A 23,364-nucleotide genomic window follows, 5' to 3' on the forward strand; every position below is an offset into this window, starting at 1 on the left:
GTTCTTGTTGACCAAATATTCTGGCTCCCCTCTCTCTTAAAAGTATGGTTTAGCTTTCTGCTAATATCCCCAGGAAGGACAATGAGCCAGGAAATCAAACACTATCAGATAACTTACAACTATGCAGTTCAAGTGAGGTAAGAAACTGAGCAATTAGTTGGATAGTTTAATCAATGTAGAGTAATGATCTTAAGACATCAATGGCTATGCCTTATTCCACCTTTATTTCAGTCCCAAGGAGATTGTGTGTTTGCATTATCATTATTCAATAATTATTTTAACTATCCATTTTATTTTCATCATAATTATTATAAAGGCAATTTATTATATTTTATATGGTACTAGACTTGGAATCAGGAAAACCTAGGATCAATTCCCACCTCAAACTCTTACTAGCAGTAGAACCCTGAATGAGTCATTGAATGACTCTGTGCCTCAGTTTCCTCATCTATATTTGATAGCATCCAAAGTCCCTTGCAGTTCTAAATCTAACATGCTATAATCATCATTATCATCTCCACTTGAAAACATTTATTAAGTATCTTTATATAAAGTAAGATTTTATATAGAGTGAATCAAACAAAAGTGGTCCCTCTCCAGTAAGAATTTAAGTCTAAATCTTTTCAGACTCAGCTTTGGTATCATTTCACATTGAATAGGAAAATCAACTTTTCACAAATTAAGTTTTGGGCTCTATAAATCTGTGACATATTCAATTTTTGTATTTTTCCATAAAGAGATTTTAGCATTCACACATCACTAGAGCTAAGACAAATAAGTCTTCTTTCACTGAGCTAGAGAAAATGTCAACATCTTTTCTCTGCATCCCCTACACAAATCCTAGCTTGTTGTGGGTGTTAGGAATTGTTCACTTGTTCTCTGTTTTTATTTGAAAAGTTTAATGATGAGCTTTAAGAATTATTGTTAAATGAAATAGGTTCATCTCTCCCTAAAAAGAGACCTTTAAAATGGAAGAAAAAAGTTCTCAAAGTTCTAACTAACAAAATCAGCTTTTCTAGTAGAAAACATCACCTTTCTTTTCTATTTTCTTCTTTGTTTGCCTTCTAACTCTGTTTCTATTAAATCTTTGGTTCAATATATCTTCCATGAGATTCTTTGAAGCTGTGATTTAACACTCATTAGCATGTGCTTCTAAGTGCTAATTAGCAACAAAAGCAAACCCTCTCCCCCCAAATTCTCAGTCCTGGGAGTAAAGTCATTTTGGTTGCTTATGCCAGACTAAGTGAGCTGCTTTTAAATTTATTTCTTGGTTTTACCTAACTCCCTTGGCTCTCTTCTTAAATTTTGCAGTGTTCAATGCAGTCAAACAGTTACAGCGTGACTAAGACTTTAATAGCAAGGAACCATCGACTCCTCATAGAAAGATGGCTAAAATAAACAAGGCTCTTCTACAACACTCATCCCATGGAATGAATGACAGTAATTACAAGGAAATAATTGTCCTGTATTTGCAAAATTGGGGTTTTGTAAAAATGATCCTACATTTCACATTCCAGCTACCTTAGCAGATGTTAAAACAAAATAGCAGATGTTAAAACAAAATAGTTAAAACAAAAAAGTACTGTATATTTGTTTAGCAAACTATTCAGTTTTTAAAGTAATTTTCTAATCTACAGATTAGAAAAAAAAAAAGAAAACCAACAACTATAACAAAGGGGGAAGGAGAAGGAAACAAGCACTTAAGTACCAACTATGTATAACAAATATTATTGCACTAATGTTATCCCACAATGCACATTGAGATTTTTAGCCATTTGGGTAACAAAGTTTTATGGAAAAAAAGAAACTCAGTTTTAATATCTCAAGCTAGTCTACTTTTTATTTTCTTTCTAAGTGCCGGTATAATAAAATTTTTGTCAGCATTGAGGCAAATGACTGCTTTTTTTTTTAAGATTATGATTGTAGGGTGTTTCAGTATGGTATAGTGGACAGAGTTATGGATTTGTAGTTAGGAAACCTTGGCTTAAATCTCAACACTGCTACTTAATCCTTGTGTGATCTTGGGCAAGTGATTTCAACTATATAAGCTTTGCTTCTTTAAAATAGATAAACGAGTCAACTAGGTTGCACAGTGGATAGAGTACTGACCCTGAAGTCAGGAGGACTTGAGTTCAAATGTGGCCTTAGACCAAACACTTGACACCAGTTGTGTGACCTGGGCAAGTCACTTAACCCCAATTGCCTAAAAAAAAAAAAAATAAAAATAAAATAGATAAAGTCCAGGACTACATGATATTGAAGATCTCTTCTAGTTGTAAATCCTGCAGACTTCTAAGTAGTTAATTTGAAATGCCTTAAATATCACCTTTTATTAGTTATAAATATAATTTATTAAATGATATAAAGTAATCTTATTGGTCAAATTATATCTAAAATAATATACAGGGTGTCCAAAAAGTTTAAGTGAAGTTCTAAGCTATTAAAGAATACACACACACATGCAAGCACAAACATACGTGCACACACGTGCAAACACACCCACACCCACACCTACACATGGTACTTTTAGCTTAAAACTTCACTAAAACTTTTGGGTCAACCTGAAAATTTCTGGACATCATATTAAAACCATGGTAACTATGAGAATGGAAAGCTCGTCACTATTACAAAGCCATGTGTGTGTGTGTGTGTATGTATATATAATATATATGCACACACATATACATATAAATATATGTATAAAGACACAGATGCATACATATACATACATATATACACACAGAGAAAGGAATTATATGTATTATACATATATAATGACTTTATAATAGTGGTTAGCTTTCTCTCTGTCTTTTATATATATGGAGAAAGAGAATAAGGGAGAGAAAGAGAGAGGATGCATACATATACACATGTATACAATATATATCTTCACTCCATACATAAACATGTATATGCATATGACTTTATAATGGTAGCAAGCTTTCCCTTCCTAGAGCTGCTGTGATTTAAATATGATGGCCAGATGTTAATCCCAGAGTGTAAAAGTCTCAGTAAAGTTTTAAGCTATAAATACCATATTTTAAAGGAGATATCTATAATCTAAAACACATATGGAGTAAGGTATTAGGATGATGAAGAAACCTGAAATCATGACAGCTCTAAGAATGGAAATCTCACCACTATTATAAAGTCATATGATCCATATAACCAACCATGTAAACATATATACATAAATACATGTATTTCTATGATTAGGCTTAAGAAAAATTTAAGGGTCTTTGAGGGTCTACAAGATAATTTTGCCACAAAATTAGACAACTGCTCTTTTAAATCAGAGTGCTGAAATACAAGATGAGCTAGTAGACATTCCTCTGTTGAAACGCTAATGAAAATATCTCAGAAATTAAAACAACATTGGGATTTATTTTTACTTTGAAAAATATAAAATTGATGTTTATGTTATAATCACCCTCAATTTCTTAATAAGGAGTTAATTTTCCAAGCAAAATAAAAACAGATAAAATAATTCTATTTTCATCTTTCAAAATAATAATTAAAATGGAGTATTTCCTTAAGAATTAATTTGTGGATTCTCTCTCTCTCTCACCAATCTTCTGTTTAAATTATGTGTTTTCTAGGGGAAACTGTGTTATGTCCTGACTAATACATAAAGCTGAAATGGTTAGTTTTGTACTGCTCTATTTCTTATTCCTTAAGATCTATGGATGAAAAGCACTGAAGAACAAAAGGAATAATATATAGAGATTTTCAGATCACTTCATCTGAATGAAGCTAGTTATATGACTATGCCAGTGTCTTGGGGCTGAAGAGGTTATTGATTGCTCTTAATATGTTTATGTGGCTATTGTCCCCATATCTCAATTGGTTAGTCCTTCCTTGACTGACTCTTCAGGGAATACTTCCTTCAAGTTTACATCTCCAATCTTCTTTTTCCAATGGCTGCGAAGACAAAAATAGACACATTTTTGCCTTAAGAAAATTTTTAAAAATTGGGGATTTACATCATTGTCTTTTCTCTTCCATCTTTTAGTTGTTTTTCATGTGTTCCTCTCCTGTATATAAACGATTACCTATACCACACAAGTTCCTACCTGTTTGCATGTTACATTACTTTCTAATGGTTTTGAGAATGTGATTTTTAAACATAATTTGTATGTAAACTTCCAGAAGTTGAGGACTATGCATCTTACTCCTTTGATATGTCCTAACAACGTTAGGTCCACAATGGCATTTAATAGATGCTTCTTGAATTAGTAAATATATAAATAAGTAATGTGAATGAATGAATGAATATAATTTTTCTCAGAAAAAATAAGCAAATAAACCACATGAAGTATAAGTAAGGAAGATGTAATTATCCACACTAACAAATAGAAACTTGAAGCATATGGAATTTTTGTTCATCAGTGATGGAGCCAATGATACCCTATATTCTCTGTATCCCAGTTTACTAGTTTATCTATTAGATTGTCCTAGAATTTTAGATTTAAAGATAATTATCTATCACAAAATTAGATGGAGAGTATATAAGAGCTTGAATCATAGGATTATAGACATCATCTAGTCAAACTCTCATTTGTTGTGGAAAATGAGACCCCAAGAGATTGTGTTGCCCCATGTCACAGTGGGAAAAGCCAAAATTTGAATACAATTCCTTTGAATTCAAGCTAAGTGCTCTTTCCATTGTTCCATATAGAATCTTTGTGTTCTTGTTTATGTACAAACTTTAAATGGAGGAGGCAAATTTTCAAAATATTTAAATATTTTAAGTGATGTGTGAAAAGTTCTGTGTATTACATTCTAATTTTTCCATTAAAAAAGTTCAACCTCCAAGAGTCAATCTGTAGAAAATACTGATTTTCTTCAAAATGCACACATCTTGACCACATTGAACTGAACACTACTATTCTGAATTTATAATCACAAGTTCATAAAAAGTTAGGGTTACATGAGATCCTCTAAGGCCATCTAGGACCCACTTATTTAAAAATTGGGACTTTACAATGCTACCAAGATTAGAAGCAGAGTAGAAAACTGGGAAAGAATTTTTACAACCAGTCTCTCTGATAAGGGCCTTTTCTAAAATATATAGAGAATTAAGTCAATTTATAAGAATACAAGTCATTCCCCAATTGATAAATGGTCAATGGATATGAACAGGCAGCTCTCAGATGGAGAAATTAAAGCCATCTATATTCATATGAAAAAAATGCTCTAAATTACTACTGATTAGAGAAATGCATATCAAAACAACCCACATCACACCTATCAGATTGGCCAACATGACAAAACAGGAAAATGATAAATTTTGGGGAAGATGTGGGAAAATTGGAATACTAATGTATTATTGGTGGAGTTGTGAAATGATCCAACCATTTTGGAGAGCAATTTGGAACTATTACCAAAGGGCTATAAAAATGTGCATACCCTTTGACCTAGCAATAGCACTCCTAGGGCTGTTATCCCAAAAAGATCATACAAATGGGAAAAGAACCCACATGTACAAAAATATTTATAGCAGCTCTTTTTGTGGTGACAAAATTGGAAATTGAGAGGATGCCCATCAATTGGGTGTGGTATATAAATGTAATGGAATACTATTGTGCTATAAGAAATGATGAACAGTCAGACTTCAGAAAAACCTGGAAGGACTTGTATGGTCTGATGCTGAGTGAAGTGAGCAGAACAAGGAGAACGTTGTACACAGTAACAGCCACATTGGGCGATAACTAATATTGATAGACTTAACCCTTCTCAACAATACAAGGATCTAAGACATCTCCAAAGGCCTTATGATGGAAAATACTATCCACATCCAAAGAAGAACTCTGGAGTTTGAATGCAGGTCAAAACATACTATTTGCTATTTTTTTCTATTGTTGTGTTTTGTTTCCTGTTTCTGGTGGTTCCTCCAATTGGTTCTAATTCTTACTTACAACATCACTAATGTGAAAATATGTTTAATAGGAATGTATATGTATAGCCTATATCTGATTGTGTGCCATCTTGGGATGGAAGGTGGGGAGGGAAGGGAGAAAAATTTAAAACTCAAAAGCTTATGGAAGTGATTGTTGATAAATCAAAATAAATTAATAATAAAAAAATGGGGCTTTAAGAAATGACACGACATGCCAAAAGTCCCACAGTTAGTTAGTAGTAGAATAGAATTTCCCTAATTTCCGGTCCAAATATCTTTCTAATACATATGCCATGATGCCTTTTTTTTTAAATTCACATAACCTCATGTTCATGGTGACTCTTCTGTTTTGTATCTCCAAGAAACTGTGAATACTTTGAACCTGGGACCACAAGTTAATTCTTATGGAGAACATAGATGTAGGGGACTGGATGATAATTTAACTGAATAGATTTAAAAATATTTAGATGGTCAGACTCATAAGATAGTTGTGAATTTTCATCATCAATATGGCAGAACATTTCCAGTGGAGTATCCCAGGGATTCTTGCTTGGTCCTATATTGTTTAATATTTTTATCAAGGACTTAGATAAAGGAGTAGATGGCATGCTCAACAAATTTGCAAATGACACAAAGCTGGAGGGAAATCTAACACATTAGACAAATTAACACATTTGAATGAGGTTTCAAAAAAATCTTGACAGGTAGATCATGGAGCTGTATCTAATAAGATGAAATTTAATAGGGATGAATATAAAGTCCTGTACTTGAATTAAAAAAAAAACAATTTCACAAGTACAGGATGAAGAAAAAGCCAATCGTGATTGGATAATAGTTTGAAAAAAATATCTGTGGGATTTAGTGGACTATAAGGTCAATATGAATCAGTAGTGTGGTATGGAAGCAAAAACAAAATAAAACAGTGGGAACTTGGGCTGCATTAAGAGAAGTATGGTCAGCTAGGTGGTGCAATGGGTAGAGCTCTGGGCTACTCATCCTCTTGAGTTCAAATCCAGCCTCAGACACGTACTAGCTGAGTGACCTTGGGCAAGTCACTTAACTCTGTTTACCTTGGTTCCTCATGTATAAAATGAACTGGATAAGGAAATGGCAAACTGCTCCAGTATCTTTGCCAAGAAAACCTCAAATGGGGTCAGAAAGTCAGACACAACTGAAAAATGGCACAAGAAGAGTATAGCTTCTAGTGACAGGGAGGTGATAATCCCATTGTGCTTTAGCCTTGTCAGAACTTTTTTGAAGTACTGTGCTCTATTATGGATGCCACAGTTTAAGGAGATTAATATATAGTCCATAACTCTTCTCAGTTCACTTTACTCTATTCTTCACTTCTATCCCTGTTCTTTGGCCTAACTGAGACTTCCAATACCTCAGCCCCACAGTAGTTTCTGAGGCCATTACCCCTGTTCTGGTTCATTCCCTCCATCACTCCCCACATAAGTCATTCAAAACATGCTCTTCTCAAGAACAATTAGAAGTGCTGTGACTCTCATGTGGCCTGCAGGTGTTGTGTTTGACACCTCTGCTGTAGACTACTGTCTCTTCCTGGATCTTCTTTTCTGTCTAATTGTTAGGATATTTTTCTTATATCAAGCCTTAATAGTCTTCTTTGTAATTTCTTGTCCTTAAAACATACTACTTCTCTCCTGTGTCATTTTACTTAGAAAACTGAGGTCACTTGACATGAGCTCCCTCTCCTCCTGTTCTCTTCATCTCAGAACCCCATTGAAATGATCTTTCACTCTGTCCTCCTTCTCCCCAATTGATGACAAAGAGTTGACTCTTACCTTTGCCAAGGCCAATCCCACTATGTATGCACTTGATCCCACTCCTTCCCACCTTCATCCACAATCAACCTAAGATCTTCAACCTCTCCCTTTAAACAGATTCCTTCCCTATTGCCTCAAAACCTGCCAAGTATCCCCCATCCTTAAAAAAATCTTCACTAGACCCTACCATCTCCTGAAGTTGTCATCTTATATCTCTCTTCCATTTTCTCAGATAACCTGAAAAAAAAGGTGTTTTTACTTCCTTTCCTTACTCCTCAATCATTTTGCGTTTCGTTTCTAGCCCCATCACTCAAATGAAATTACTCTCTCCAAAGTAACCAGTGGTCTATTAATTGTCAAATCTGATAGTCTTTTCTCAGTCATCCTTTTTTGACCTATCTGTGGCAATTTACACTGTAGACTATTGGTGTCAAACTCAAATAGAAAAGGGAGTCACTAAACCATACATAAGTATCCCTATAGGCTGCATAGTGACATAATTTAAAATGTTGTATTACTTACGTTTTTTAATATTTTATTATTTTATTCAATATTTCCCAATTACATTTTAATCTGGTTTGGATCACACTCAGGAGTGCTGCGGGCCTCACGTTGCCCTTTTGATACCTCAGCTGTAGACTGCTCCTTCATCTTGAATCTTTTCTTCTGTCTAATTGTTAGGAAATTTTTCTGGCATCAAGCCTTAAAAGCCTACTTTGTGATTTCTTGTCCTTGAAACATCCCCTAGTGATACTTGGATCCCTAATTGTCCTTGAATCATCCCCCAGTGGTATTTGGATTTAAGCAATGTTTTCACCTATTTTGCCCTCCTTCCTCTTCTGCAGTCCTGAGAGTACTATTATATTGTGTTTTTCTGCATTCATTAATGGCTTGGGGGAGTCTACAGAATGATTTATTACATAAATTATAATAATACATAAATTATTATTAATGTTTTTGCAACATTATTTTCTTTAAGTTCTTCTTTTACCTTTCTAACTGCTCTTCTTTTGCTGTCTCGTCATCCATAGCATACCCCCTAACTCTGGGTGTTGCTCAAGATTCTGCCCCAAGTGGTCTTCTTTCTTTATATTTTCTCTCTCCCTCTCTGGACCTAATAGTTCCCATGTCTTTAACTAACATCTCTAGATCTCTACTTCCAGTGTTGGTCTCTTCCCGAGCTTCAGTTTCAATTACCAGTTGCCTATTGTACATTTCAGTTTGGGTGTCTCCCAGAAACCCTTCACTCAACTTGTCCAAAACTGAACTCATTATCTTTACTCCAAATCCCCCACCCTTTCCCAAACTTCCTTATGTCTGTTGAAAGCATCACCATGCTTCTAGTCTCCCAGGTCTGTAATATTGGCATTATCTTGAACTCTTCATTCTCCATATCCTCACATACCCAGTAAGTTGCTGTGTCTACCCTGTCAGCATCTCTGACATCCGTCCTCTTCTCTCTACTCGCACAGCTACCACCATAGTTCAGGTTTTCCTCACCTCTTACTTCAAGAGTCTCCTAATTTGTCTCCCTGCCTGGAGTCTTTCCCTACTGCGATTCATCCTACACAGTGTTGCTGAAATAATTTTCCATAAGCACATATCTGACCATGTGACTCTCCTACACAATCAATTTCAGTGACTTCCTATTGATTCTAGGATAAAAAATATACTCCTCAATAGCTGAGGTTCCTCTTTGCTCACAAAAATACCGTCCTAATGATATGAAGAAGTTTTATTTTCTTTTTGCTCAACTTGTCAAAACAAACAAACAAGCAAACAAACCATGATACAAAGCCAGAAAGTAATGCTTAGAATCAGAGGATACATACAACCAGGAATTTCAGAATCACACATAAAGAGAATTCCTGAATAATAACAAAAACCATTTACAGATGGCTCCAGGAACTACCATTGGGGAAGATTCTCATATTTGTGTCTGTGAGTCACTGAGGATTTTGCAGAGATCCATTGGACACAATTGTTTATTTCTAAGGTTTTATTTGTTTTCTTTCCTCTTTTCAATAAAACTTTCTTGTGTACTACATATATATGTATGCATATATGTATGTGTATGTGTGTATGTATGTGTGTGTGTATGGCAGCTAGGTGTCGCAATGGATAGAGCACTGAGCCTGGAGTCAGGAAGACCTGAGTTTAAATGTGGCCTCAGACACTCACTAGGTGTGACCTGGGCAAGTCATTTAACTGTTTGCCTCAGTTCCTCATCTGTAAAATGAGTTGAGGAAGGAAATGGCAAACCACTCCAGTATATGTACCCAGGAAACCACAAATGGGGTCATGAAGAGTTGGACATGACTGAAGCAACTGAACAACAACTATCTATATCTACATCTGTGTGTATGTATATGTGTGTATATGCAGATGTATGTGTTTATATGTATATGTATGTACATATGTACATACATATACATATAAATGCATACATGCATACAGTTCTCTTGTTTATTTGGGTTATCTTTTAAAACCTGACAAAACCTGACCCCAATATCTCTATCTTTTTCATCTCATTGGACATTACTCCCCCTCCTACAATCTGTGATACAGCTAAATTGACTTTTTCTCTGTTCATCCTACAAAACACTCCATCTTCAGTCTATATACATTTGTACTGGTAGTCCCATATGCCTGTAATGTGCTTACCTCTGGCTCAAAGAGTCAGTCTCTTTAAGATGAATCTCAAGCACTGTCTTCTGTATGAAGCCTTTCCTGACCCTCAACTGTTAATGCCCACCCTCCAAAGCTACCTTGTATTTAAGCACTTTGTATATATATTCTGTTTATTCATTTTATATTTGGACTGTATTTATTTTCATATGAACTTGTCTGCCCCATTAGGATGTAAGATGCTTATAAGTTTTCTTACAAGTATGCATTGCTTCATTCTTTGTTCTACTACTACCCTCAGCACCTAGCACTGTGCAGATGCTTAATATATATTTATTGAATGACTGATTGATTGATTAATAAGCTGGAGGGCATCCAATGGAGGGCAACTGGAATGGTAAAGATCCTTGAGTCACCATCATATAAGGACCAGTTGAAGGAATTGGGGATGATTAGAATAGAGAAGACTCTGTGAAGATATGATAGCAGGAGAAAAAAAAACAGGAGAAATCAATAGAAATTGCAAAGAAGACTTTTAAGACCTGATATCAGAAAAATTTTCTAATAATGAGAGCTCTCAAAAATTGGAATGAAGTTATTCATTTCTTACTAAGTTTTCTTGCTTCAGAAGAAGAGACTAGATGACCTTTTATTGGACATATTATAGCAAATATTCCTTTTATTTTGGGGTTGGACTAGATGTTAACATGGGAATTCTCCATCTAAAAAGTCCCAAGATTTGGCGAATTCTGGACTCTAAAAAGGCCCATAATGCCGTTTATTCCAACATACTCAAATTAATTGCTGATGCTAGTGCTAACTCTGAGTAATGACATTTCACAGGCCTTGAGCAATGAGTGAAGAGAAAAAATACAGAGAGGTCCAAGTGGAGGAACATTAAGTTTGGAATCAGGTCACCTGTTCATTACCCAGTGCCTAGAACCATGCCTGGCACATAGTAGGCACCCAATAAATGTGGATTGATTGATTATTTCAAGAGTATCACCCATCAAGCCATGTAGTTACAGATCAGACTTGATAGAGTATGGTTTGGATGGCACAGAAGCATAAGAAAAAATTTCTTCTCCCTACAATGATTAGAGTAGAAAGTAGTAAAAAGCTTGTTTTTGTCAGTAATTTTGTCAGTAAATTTAGGCAAAAAAAATGAGTGAGAAGAGCAGAAATGAGTAGTAGTGAGAGACTATTTTTAACAGTCACTTTTATAACCACAACTCCTTAAAATCACCAGTATTTATGACTACACTTCCAACTTTCCCACTTCTGAGGACATGTTTATTCTCAATAGTGAAAGTACTCTCCTGCTTTAAAAAGAAAATTATTTACACTATAAAGAGTTTTAGTCCCTTCTTTAGAGGGGGGATGTACTCTGCCAAAATGTTTCTCAGAACCTTCTTGTGACTGAAATCCAAAATTATATCACCTTAGTGCTTATTCATATGGGCTATCTCCATCTTGGAGTTACTCTCCATTCATTTCATTATTCATTCAGTTCAATAAGTGTTATTGGGTACCTGATATGTTCAAAATATAACAGCTATTGGATCTTTGTTTGAACTTTCATTTCAGTAGAAATAGCTTACAAAAAAGAGTTAAGTAACCAATTTGCACACATTCTCATTTACAGGAAAGTAAGATTGTTTGAATTTATTCCATACTCTTGTCCTTGAAACATCCCCCAGTGATACTTGGATTTAAGCGATGTTTTCACCTGCTTTGCCCTCTTTCCTCTTCTGCAGTCCTGAGAGTACTATTATATTGTGTTTTTCTGAACTCATTAATAGCTTGGGGGGTCAACAGAATGATCCAGAAGTTAACATGTCTACCATTGCCTGACCTGTATACATTTCCAAATAGCTCACCTTATGGACTTCAGTCACATTATGCATCCCAAGTGATGCCAGCTTGGGCTCTTAACAGGTGGACACATCTGTTCCAGTCCATCAGACTTGACTTACACTGACTGTGTTCTGTAATCATTATGGTTTTTATCCCAAATTACAGTGTCAATCTGTTCAGAATTAATATGTATTACTCTATCACTTGTTATCAAATTTTTACTTTATTTATTGGACTGAATCCTGCCCCTGGACACTTAGGCAAAATTCCCACTAAAAACCTTTAAAAAGCCTGGATATCTAGAGGCAACAAGTACATTGTGTGTTAAAATATATTTTTGCATAAGGGATATAATCCTTATTGATTTATTTTTTTCATCAATAGTGGAAGTTTGTTAAAATTGTAGTGCATTGGTTTGGATTATTTTAATCATTTCTGCCAACACATACTATATCCTAAAGTAGTTCCTACTGGGATGAGAAATTTGACAGGTTATTTACCTTTGTTCATATTGGAGATTTTTTTATATTTATTTTTTTAATACCTGGAAAATTACCTTTTTAATGTGCTGTCTCCTTTAAAAAATATCTTATTGGAGTTTTAGAGTGTAGGTCATTAAAACCAATAGCTTAAAAATATTATTAGGTGGATCTCTGCACTCTAATTTGAACTTTTTTTTTCCCTATTATTTCCCACAAAGGAAACCCGGGATAAGACTTTTATTAAGGAGGAAAAAGAGTATCTTTAATCAAAGATTACTGTGAAAAAGTTTATTCATATCTCTAACTCCAAGTAACTTCATAGCCAACTTTTGATCTTTTTCTTCTTTTTTTCCCCCCAGTGGATCTACAGAGAAGCAAATCTCAGTATCTAGTGAGTAAGAAACCTCCAATATATATGAAGCTATCTAGTTCATTCCTGAGTTGACTTTCCCTCCACCTAAACTCTTAGAATTCCAAAGCCATTTTTAATGGCTTTAATTTTGGCAATAAGGGGGTAAGCCGTTCTTGCAACTATCAGTTGCCTTCCTCCTTATATCTACAAGTTACTTCATTACTGGCATCCCAACCTTGCTACTAGAAAGAGTGATGGGGAAGGATGGAAAGGGGAACAAGGGAAGGGAACAGGCATTTAATTTAAGTGCCACCTATGTGCCAGACATTGTGCAAAGTACTTCACAAATATCTCATTTGATCTTCACAACAACCTTGGGAGGTAGATGTTATCATTATTCCCATTTTATAGTTAGAGAAACTGAGGCAGACATAGGTTAAGTGACTTGCCTAGGTTCACACAACTACTAAGTGACTGAGGTCCCATTTGAACTTAGGTCTTCTTGACTCCAGGTCTAGCGTTCTATCCGTTGCTCCACCTACTGGCAAGTTACTCTCACTGTGATGGTAGTTGGGGTTGGAGCAGTATTGATAGCAGTAAGAGACCATACATTTTGCCAACCAGCAGATGGAGGAGAGTCCTTTCAGGTATGTTGAACCACAGCTCCTCAATAGTATCAGGTCTCCTTGCGCAGCCATGGCATTTTAGGTAAAGTTAGAGTGCACAACCACACACTGCAGCAGATAGAGCACTTGATTTGGACTCAAGAAGAACTGAGTTTGAATCCCACCTCACAGACCACAGGTGAATTACTTTACCTGCTCTATGTCTGCCTCAGTCTTCTCATTTGTAAAATGGGACCAATAATAGCACTACTTCCCAGGATAGTTGTAAAAATAATAATATAACAATAGCTAGCATTTATCTCATTTTATCCTCACATCAGTCCTGAGAGGTAGATATTATTATTATCTCCATTTTATAGCTGAGGAAACTAAGGCAGAGAGAAGTTAAGTGACTTTGAATTTGAACTCAGGTCTTCCTGATTCCAGGTCCAGCACCTGACTGACTGCCAGTCCAGCTTCTTTAAGTAAGATTGGCAAAGCACTTTACATTTATATACTTTTTTTTCTCATTTGAGCCTCACAATAACCTGTGAGGTCCCAGTTTTACAGATATGGAAAATGAGAGCACATTTCAAGTGCTTTGTAGACCTTAAAGTTCTCTATAGATGCTTCCTGTTGTTAACTGGCAGCACCTTTGTCCAAACTCTACCAGGTAGCTACCTGCAGCAATCAGTGTTGTTGCAATTACCACCATGGACAGAATAACAGCTGGGACCTTTGCAATTGTCCTCTATGAAATGAGCACTCCCATTAAATAATTCCTTAAAGGTTGAATGTTCACCTAATTCCTTAAAGGTGGAGTCGACAGATGAGGGCATGAGCTTTATGTCACCTTCTAACAGAGGTCACAATTTCCTAATAATGAGCTTTGGCCAAAAGGGCTTTAAATAGCATGACTCATGTGCTACCTTACGAGGATGATTAGAAATATCGTGTAGTTTCAAAAAATGAAAAAAATAAAATCCTATTATTCCCTGAGGAGGAATAAAACTTCAAGAGTGAAACTCAGTAGATGCCAAGTACTGTTCCCAAAGTTCTGCCCATATTTCCACTGGAGTGACTACAAACTGCCTGCCTGAAATCTCCTTGTAATTGCAGATGAAGAACCCACTTCTTGCTTATCTGTTTACTCTGTCTCATGCGCATTTGACCACAGAGGTTTGATAAAAACTTTTTAAAAAGTGGGGGGAAAAACAAAACAAAACTTCTCCTGAAACTTTGCCAGTCTTTTCATCACACACACACAGACACACACACACACACACACACACACACACACACACGAGGGGGAGGAAACATGAATATTTGAAAAATCTTTTTGAAACTTGCAGGCATAAAGTGGAAGTGTACATCATTTTTTCAGACCCTGAGTCTGTACAGATCCACAGTGAAAGACAAGCTTTATACCCTCATCTCCTGTTGATATATCAGAGGTGCCAGAATCATTCTCAACTCTTCCAGAGTGTCTATCATTAGGTGCATTAATATGGATGAACTAGCACAAAGGCAGTTAGAGAGAAAGGGGTTTTAAAGGGATAAAAGCTTTAAACCACATTTAAGTCAGGCTTAATTTTGAGGACTAAACTTTGGGATTATTTAATGACCCACCCTCCTTCATCTCACCCAGCAAAAAGGGTGGGGGGAGTGCTAATTAGGTTTGCTCTGATGTCCCTTTGTCAGCATTTTACTAAGGATTCCCCAAGCCTTTCCATTAATGAAGAAATGGGGTGATACTGACAAGAGATGAATAAGGAATTTTTTTTCTGTCATAACATCCCTTATTTTCATTTAATGTATTTGAAAGAAGAATACAGATGTATTTGCCTTTCTAATCCAATCTGTGACTAGAAAAATTTCAATAGTTAAGTCCTTTAATTTTTCTAAGATTTTAATTCTCAGTCTCTTTAATATTAACACTGTTACATTCCAATGGCATCGATACTATAAAGCAAACAAAAAACACCTACCCCTAAACTGTTACATATCCAATCAACCTATAGTCATATATGCGCTTTGAGAGTGGGGATATATGCCATTCTATGCACACCTATACCCGAGATCATGTCAAGATCTCTTAATTCATCTGTGAAGGGAACTTTTGATGAGCACCTTCCCAGAGGACAATTATTCTTTAGTTTATCATCTTAGAGAGGGAGATGAGGGAGAAAGTTAACATTTATATAGCACATGCTATGTACCAGTACTGTGATAAACACTTTTTACAAATATTATTTAATTCGATAGTTACAATTCATTTATTAATTGCAAATCTGTGAGGTAGGTGCTATTTTTGTCCCCATTTTACAGTTTAAGAGACTGAGACACTGAAAGATAAATGACTTGCCAAGCATCACACAGTTAGCCAGAGTCTGAAGTGGAATTTGAACTCAGGACGTCCTGACTGCAGGCCCAGCACTCTAGCCATTGATCCACCAGCTGCCTCATAGTCCAGTTAGGGAGACACCTGAACTATGAGAGATTAATAACTTGAGCAGTGTCTCACTGCCATTCTGTGTCAGAATTGGGACTTGAACCCAGATTTTTCTTAATTCAAAGCCAACTCTGTATCCTCTATGCTATGGAACTATTAGTGGCATTAGATTCTTCTAATATACCAATAGATTTCTTCCTTTTTTTTTAGGGAGGATGGGGGAGGGTGCAGAGAGGTGGAGGGACTGGGAAGGATTGGACCTGTAATCTCATCAGTATAAGAAATTCCTTGTGTGAAAACCTCTTCTTCAAACACCACAATTCTATGTTAAATTATTAATCCCTTTCTCATATGTGTTAGCCCTCTTTTGGAGAAACTTTTGAGTCACTAATACCTACTATTATCTAATAACACCTAGTACAATAACTCCAAGTATCATTTTGATTTTTTAGAAGAAAAATTATTTTTAAAAAATATAAAATAGAAATCAATAGACTGGAATTTACAGACAATAGTCTAGAAGGCTGCAAAGAAGATTATATAAGGCTATGTATGAAAAATCTGTATCTATATCTATGTATATCTATATCTATATATAGATAGTTTTTAAAGCATCATTTTAAATTTAACATGATAGTAACCAAACTATCTTGCTTGTCTTTGCCTACTTCTGGTTTTCCCTTTCCCCTTTTCTGTTTAGATAGATGGATGGATAGATAGATAGATACACATAATACATACATATTATTTAATTTCTTTCAGTTCCAAATTATCTTCCTCTCTCCACCCCTCCTACCAATTGAAAAGGCAAGAAATACCATAACCATTATACATATAAGGTCATATAAAACATATTTCTACATTAACTATGCTGCAAAAAAAAGGCAAGAAAGAAAAAAAAAGAAATATGCTTCAATCTTCACTCATAATTTATCACTTGTCTATCTGGAGGTAAATAGAATTTTTCATTAGGAGTCCTCTGGAATTTTCAAAGATCATTTTACTGATCAGAATTGCCCGGTCTTTCACATTTGATGATCATTCCAGTATTGCTACTACTGTGTGTAGTGTTCTCCTGGTTCTACTCACTTGATTTTCTATCAACTCATACAAATCTTCCCAGGTTTTTCTGAAATCATCACCCTTTTCATTGCACAATAGTATTCCATTGCATTTATTGACCAAAACTTGTTTAACCATTCTTCAATTGATGGACTTCTCCTCAGTTTCCAATTGTTTGACAGCATAAAAAGAGCTAATGCAACTATTTTTGTACACATGGGTCCTTTTTTTTTTTTTGCTCTCTTTGGGGTGCAGATCTAGTAGTGCTATTTCTGGATCAAAGAGTATGCAGAGTTTTATAGCTCTTTGGGCATAATTCCAAATTGTTCTCCAGAATGCCAATAGTGCACTGGTGTATCTATTTTTCCACATCTCCAGCATTTGTCATTTTCTTTTTGTGTCATCTTAGACAATCTGATGGGTATGATCTGGTTCTTTAGAGTTGTTTTAATGTGCATTTCTCTAATTATTAGTGATTTAGAGCATTTTTTTTAAAAACGCTCATTGGTAGTTTTGATTTCTTCTTCTGAACAATGACTGTTCATGTTCTTTGACCATGGCTCCTATTTTTTATAAATTTGGCTCAGTTCCTTATATATTTGAGAAATGAGGCATTTATTAGGGAAATTTGTTGTAAAATTTTCCTTCTAATTTTAACTTTTTAATTTAATATAGTCAAAATTTTCCATTTTTCCTCTTATAATCTTCTCTGTCTCTTGTTTGGTCATGAACTCTTCCCCCATACATAGATGTGACAGGTATTTTTTCCCCAATGTTTCAATAATTTGCTTTTACGTCTAAGTCATCTACCCATTTTGACCTTATCTTGGTTTAGAGTGTGCGATGTCGGTTTATGCCTAGCATTTGCCAGACAATTTTCCAGTTTTCCCAGCAGTTTTTATTAGATTTTGAGCTCTTGATCCAATAGATAGGCTCTTTGGGTTTATAAAAGACTAGATTACTGTTCTTATTTACTTCTATATATTGTATACCTAATCTATCCTACTGATTAATCACTCATTTCTTAGCCAGTACCATATTGTTTTGATGATCCCCACTTGGTAGCACAGTTTGATATCTGATACTGCTAGGTCTCCTCTCACTTCTAAAAAAAAAATTGATTCCTTTGATATTCTTTACCTTCTGTTTACTCAGATGAATTTTGTTATTATTCTTCTACCTTTATAAAGTAATTATTTTGTAGTTCAATTGATATGACTCTGAATTAGTAAATTAATTTAGGCAGAATCACCATTTTTATTATATTGGCTCAGCTTACCCATGAGCAATTAATATTTCTCCAATTGATTATATCTATAGATCAGTCTTTATTTATATGGGGAATATTTTTGTAATTGTATTCATATAGTTCCTGTGTTTGTCCTGGCAGATACATTCCCAAGTATTTTATGCCATCTGTAGTTATTTTAAATGGACTTTCTCTAACTCTTTATATTAGGTTTTATTGGTAATATATAGAAATGCTGATTATGTGTGTGGGTTTATTTTATATATTGCAAATTAGCTAATGTTATTAATTATTTCAACTAGTTTTTTTAATTGATTCTCTAGAGTTTTCTAAGTATACCATATTTTGAATAATGACAGTGATAATGGACATCCTTGCTTCATCTTTGATATTGGAAAGGCTTCTATTTATCTCCATTACAAATAATATTTGTTCTTGGTTTTAGATAGATAACATTCAGTTTTAAGAAATGTTCCATTTATTCCTTTACTTTTTACCATTTTTAATAGGAATGGGTGTTGTATTTTGTCAAAAGTTTTTTCTGCATCTATTGATATAATGATATATTTTTGATAACTGACATAATCAAGTGATTTTTGTCATTCAATTATGTGGTCAATTACAATTATAATTTTTCTAATATTGAACAAACCCTGTATTCTTTGTATGAATCACACCCAATCATAGTGTATGATCTGTGTGATATATTGCTATAATCTTCTTGCCAGTATTTTGTTTAAAAATTTTGCATCAATGTTCATTAAGGAAGTTGATCTATAGTTTTCTTTCTCTGTTTTTGCTCTCCCCGGTTTAGATATCAAAACTGTATTTGTATCACAAAAGAAATTTCTTACTTCTTTACCTATCTTTTCAAAAATTTTATGTAGTATTAGAATTAATTATTCTTTAAATATATAGTAGCTGAGTAGTGCAGTAGATAGATTACTGGGCTTGGGATCAGGGAGACTTTATCCTCATGAGTTCAAATCTAGCCTGAGATAATTACTAGCTGTGTGACCTTGGCAAGTCATTTAACCCTGTTTGCCTCAGTTTTTCATCTGTAAAATGAGTTGGAAAAGGAAATGGCAAACCATTCCACTATCTTTGCCAAGAAAGCTCTAAAATAGAGTCAGAAAGAGTTGGACGTGACTGAAACCACTGAACAACAAGTATCTTCTCGTAAATCCATCCAGGACTGACTCCTGAGAAATATTATAGTCTACGGAAGTATTCTTTGTAATTCTCAGAATGAAGCAAACATTGGCAACAAAATGAAGCATACAACATTTTTGATGTTGTATGATAATTTCCTTCCCACCAATCTCTAAATCTTTATCATAATTGCCTTATTTAATATTTCAGGATGAATGCAATGCCCTAATATTTCTTATAGTTTAAATCTGGGAAAAATTTGGTTGTTAGAAATAATCATATCTGCAAATTTTAGCAGGAGTTACAACAACATTATCCAAAAACCTCTAGTAATTATATACTTGTATCAGCCACAACATAAATTGCAAAGATATTAAATCTCTCTTTGTCTCTTTTGGAGCTGCTTGTCTTGGGTGAAGGCCAGATTTTTAAATTAGGCAATTTTAGGCTATTTTTCCTTCTTTTCAACTTTTGAATTTTTTTTCTAAAGGATGATTAGTTAATGTCCTTTGCTTTGTATCAGCATGGAATTGTATTTACTTCCTCAGACTACTGGGAGATAGAAAGCTCACAATAATGCACTTGGGCAAGTTGAAATAACAGAGTAGTTAGTAAAAAGCAAACATTAAGTATTTTAATAATTCAGGAGTGTGTGAGGTTGAAAGTTTGAAGGTACTTACAAAATGTGAGAAAATTACAATATGGTTTTTTTAAAAAATTGTGTATGTTTGTATCTGTTCAAATATATTTTAAATTAATTAGAGAGAGGGAAAAACAGGGAGTATAGGTAGACTCCTTTAAGACATATCTGTTGAGGGGTAGATATGGGACTTTGTGGACTGTTTAAAAGAACAGTCTTGGGCAGCTAGGTGAGGCAGTGGATACAGCACTGGAAGTGGAGACAGGAGGACCTGAATTCAAATCCAGCCTCAGACACTTGACACTTACTGGCTGTGTGACCCTGAGCAAGTCACTTAACCCTGATTGCCTCTTGCCAAAAGAAAAAAAAAAAAGAACAGTCTTTAGTTGTTTTATACAAACTAGCTTTTGCATCAAAGCTGAAGAAATCCTTTTGGGGGAGAAGTTGATGGATTTCAGAAGCTCAGAGTTAGAGGGAAAATCAAAGGTCAAATATTCCAACCTATACCTTAACAGAAATACCATCTGTAACTTCCTTATCACATGCTCATCCAAACTCTATACAAATGACTCCAGTGAAGGGAAATTTACTCTTCTTTAGACAGCCCAATCAAATTGGGAAAATTCTTAATTGTAAGGAAATTTCTCCATGTATCAGTCTTTTATTTGGCTCTCTGAAGCCAGATAATCATTACTCAGAGTTCTGCCCTATGGGGCAAGTAGAACAAAACAGTAGCATTTTTGACTGCCATGCCCTCTATCAATATTGCACTTGTCCTCTCAAGCAATTTCAGGGACTCTGTTGGCTTTCATAGATACTCAGGATGTCACATGCCACAGGTTGAAACATTCTATGAGGCCTAACAGCAAGGGAGGAGCTTGCCCAAGATAGCTGTGAGACGTTGCTGCCATCTCTTCTTTAGATCTATGTGAGGGTATCAGTAGCTTTAGGACTAGTAGTCTTCACAATGGTGTAGTTGCAAGCTCTCTTATGTTTGCAGAAGGAAAGAGAGCAAGTGCTTGGCAGTTTCTGAGTGAGTGTATAGCTTGAGTACTGAGTCAATATGTAGAATGAAGAAAGTATGGATGATGAAAACTCAGAAAGAACAGAGAGAATGACTGAGTAAGGAAGGGTTTCAGTGGGTGTATATAAAAAGATGAATGTCTGTGTCATTGTGATAGAAAGTGATTAACATTATGGGAAGTACTATATTTACACACATCATTTATTAATTAAGCCCTGGTTTGAGAGGGGCTGGGCAGAAATCTTCATCCTAAGGATTCCTTCCTTGCCACCCATTCTCAGTCCCCTTTCCCTACATGCCTCCAGAAAATATACCAGTAGGGAAGAGGTTGTTAGTTACATTTGGTTTCTCATACTCACTGAGTCTTCTCATTCATTCTAGGCCATGAGTTCTTAACATTTGTGACTATGTCATGAATCTATTTGGTGAACCCAAGTGTGGTGAAACCTATGGAAAGTTTTCTGGAAAAAAAAATCTTTAAATATGTAATATAAATATATATTGAGTTGCAAAGGAAACCAATTATATTGAAATGCAGTTATGAAAATACATTTTTAAAAAATGTAAGTTCACAGATCCTAGGTTAAAAATACCTGTAAGTAATCAATATCTTTTAACCTCTTAATAGAAACATTAGTTTCCTATCCACATTCTTTTCTTTACTTCACTTAGATGAGTTTCCAACCATTCCACTATGGCCACCTTTGATGCTATTTCCTGACACTCTTACATAGGTCTTGGTAATAAATGGAAGCTCTAGAATCAGGAGAATATTGTATACAGTAACAGCAACATTGTATGATGATCAACTTTGATAGACTTGGTTCTTTGTGTCAATACAATGATCTAAGACAATTCCGAGAGACTCATGATGGAAAATGCTATCCATATCCAGAGAAACAACTATGGAGTTTGAATGCAGATCAAAGCATACTATTTTTACTTTTTCTTTCTTTCTTGTGGTTTTTCCCTTTTGTTCTGATTCTTCTTTCACAATATGACTAATGTTGAAATATGTTTAATATTGTTGTACATGTATAGCCTATATCAGATTGTGTGCCATCTTGGGAAGGAGGCAGGTGAGGGAGGGAGAGGGAAAAAATTGAAACTCAAAATCTTATAAAAAATGTTGAAAACTAAAAATAAATAAATACACTTACAAAAAAATAAATGAAGCTCTGCACTCTCTCACAGACTCAGACATGCACACAACTGTTCTTAATTTGCTATTTGGACTCATAGCATCCTCAACCTTTGATGCCCTAATCCTAAAAAAAAGTCATAACTGTGAACTCTTCTAGTTACCATACCACCTCTCCTCCCTTTCATTGTGAAACATTTTGAAGAAATGTTCATGCCCAATAAACCACTTCCTTTTAATATACTCTCTTCAACCCATTGTCCTAATTTCACCGTGTCATCATGATACATACCCACCCACCAGCCTGTTCCCCATTTTACACTTTTGTACTATGGCCAGAGAAATCTTCCTCATGCGTAGATAAGTCCAGGTCATTTCTCTGCTCAAAAAATCTTGTTTCCCACTAAGTCAATCCATCAATAGGTATTTATTAAGCATTTATTATGTACCAGGCTGTGTGCTAAGCAGTAGGGATGCTAAGAAAAGCAAAAAACAGTCCCTGCCCTCAGGAAGCACATGATCTAATGGGGAAGACAATATGAAAATAACTATGTGCAGACAAGCTATATGCAGTATAAATTAGAAAGAATCAATTCAAACTAATTTGTTTATTACAATCTAGTGCCAGCTTACCTTTCTAGTTTTGTTGTTGTTGTTGTTGTTGTTCTTCAGTTGTTTCAATTGTGTCTGACTCTTTGTAACCTTATTTGGGGTTTTCTTGGCAAAGATACTAGAGTAGTTTGCCATTTCCCCCTTCAGCTCATTTTGACAGATGAGGAAGTGAGGCATATAGGGTTAAGTGACTTGCCTAGAGACACACAGCTAGTGAGTATCTGAGGCCAGATTTGAACTCAGGAAGATGAGTTTCCCTGATTCCAAGCCTAGTTCTCTATCTACTGAGCCACCTACCTGCCTTCTAGCATTATCTCACATTAATCATATTACACCCATAATTATGAAGTTTCTAAGTGGCCAAAAGTATGACTAATGTAGAATCAGATAAAAGTGATATAAAGATCCTGAGGTTTTAAGCA

The sequence above is a fragment of the Vombatus ursinus genome, unplaced genomic scaffold, assembly GCF_900497805.2.
Source record: "Vombatus ursinus unplaced genomic scaffold, bare-nosed wombat genome assembly UNPS02014794.1, whole genome shotgun sequence".
In the NCBI taxonomy this organism is placed as follows: domain Eukaryota; kingdom Metazoa; phylum Chordata; class Mammalia; order Diprotodontia; family Vombatidae; genus Vombatus; species Vombatus ursinus.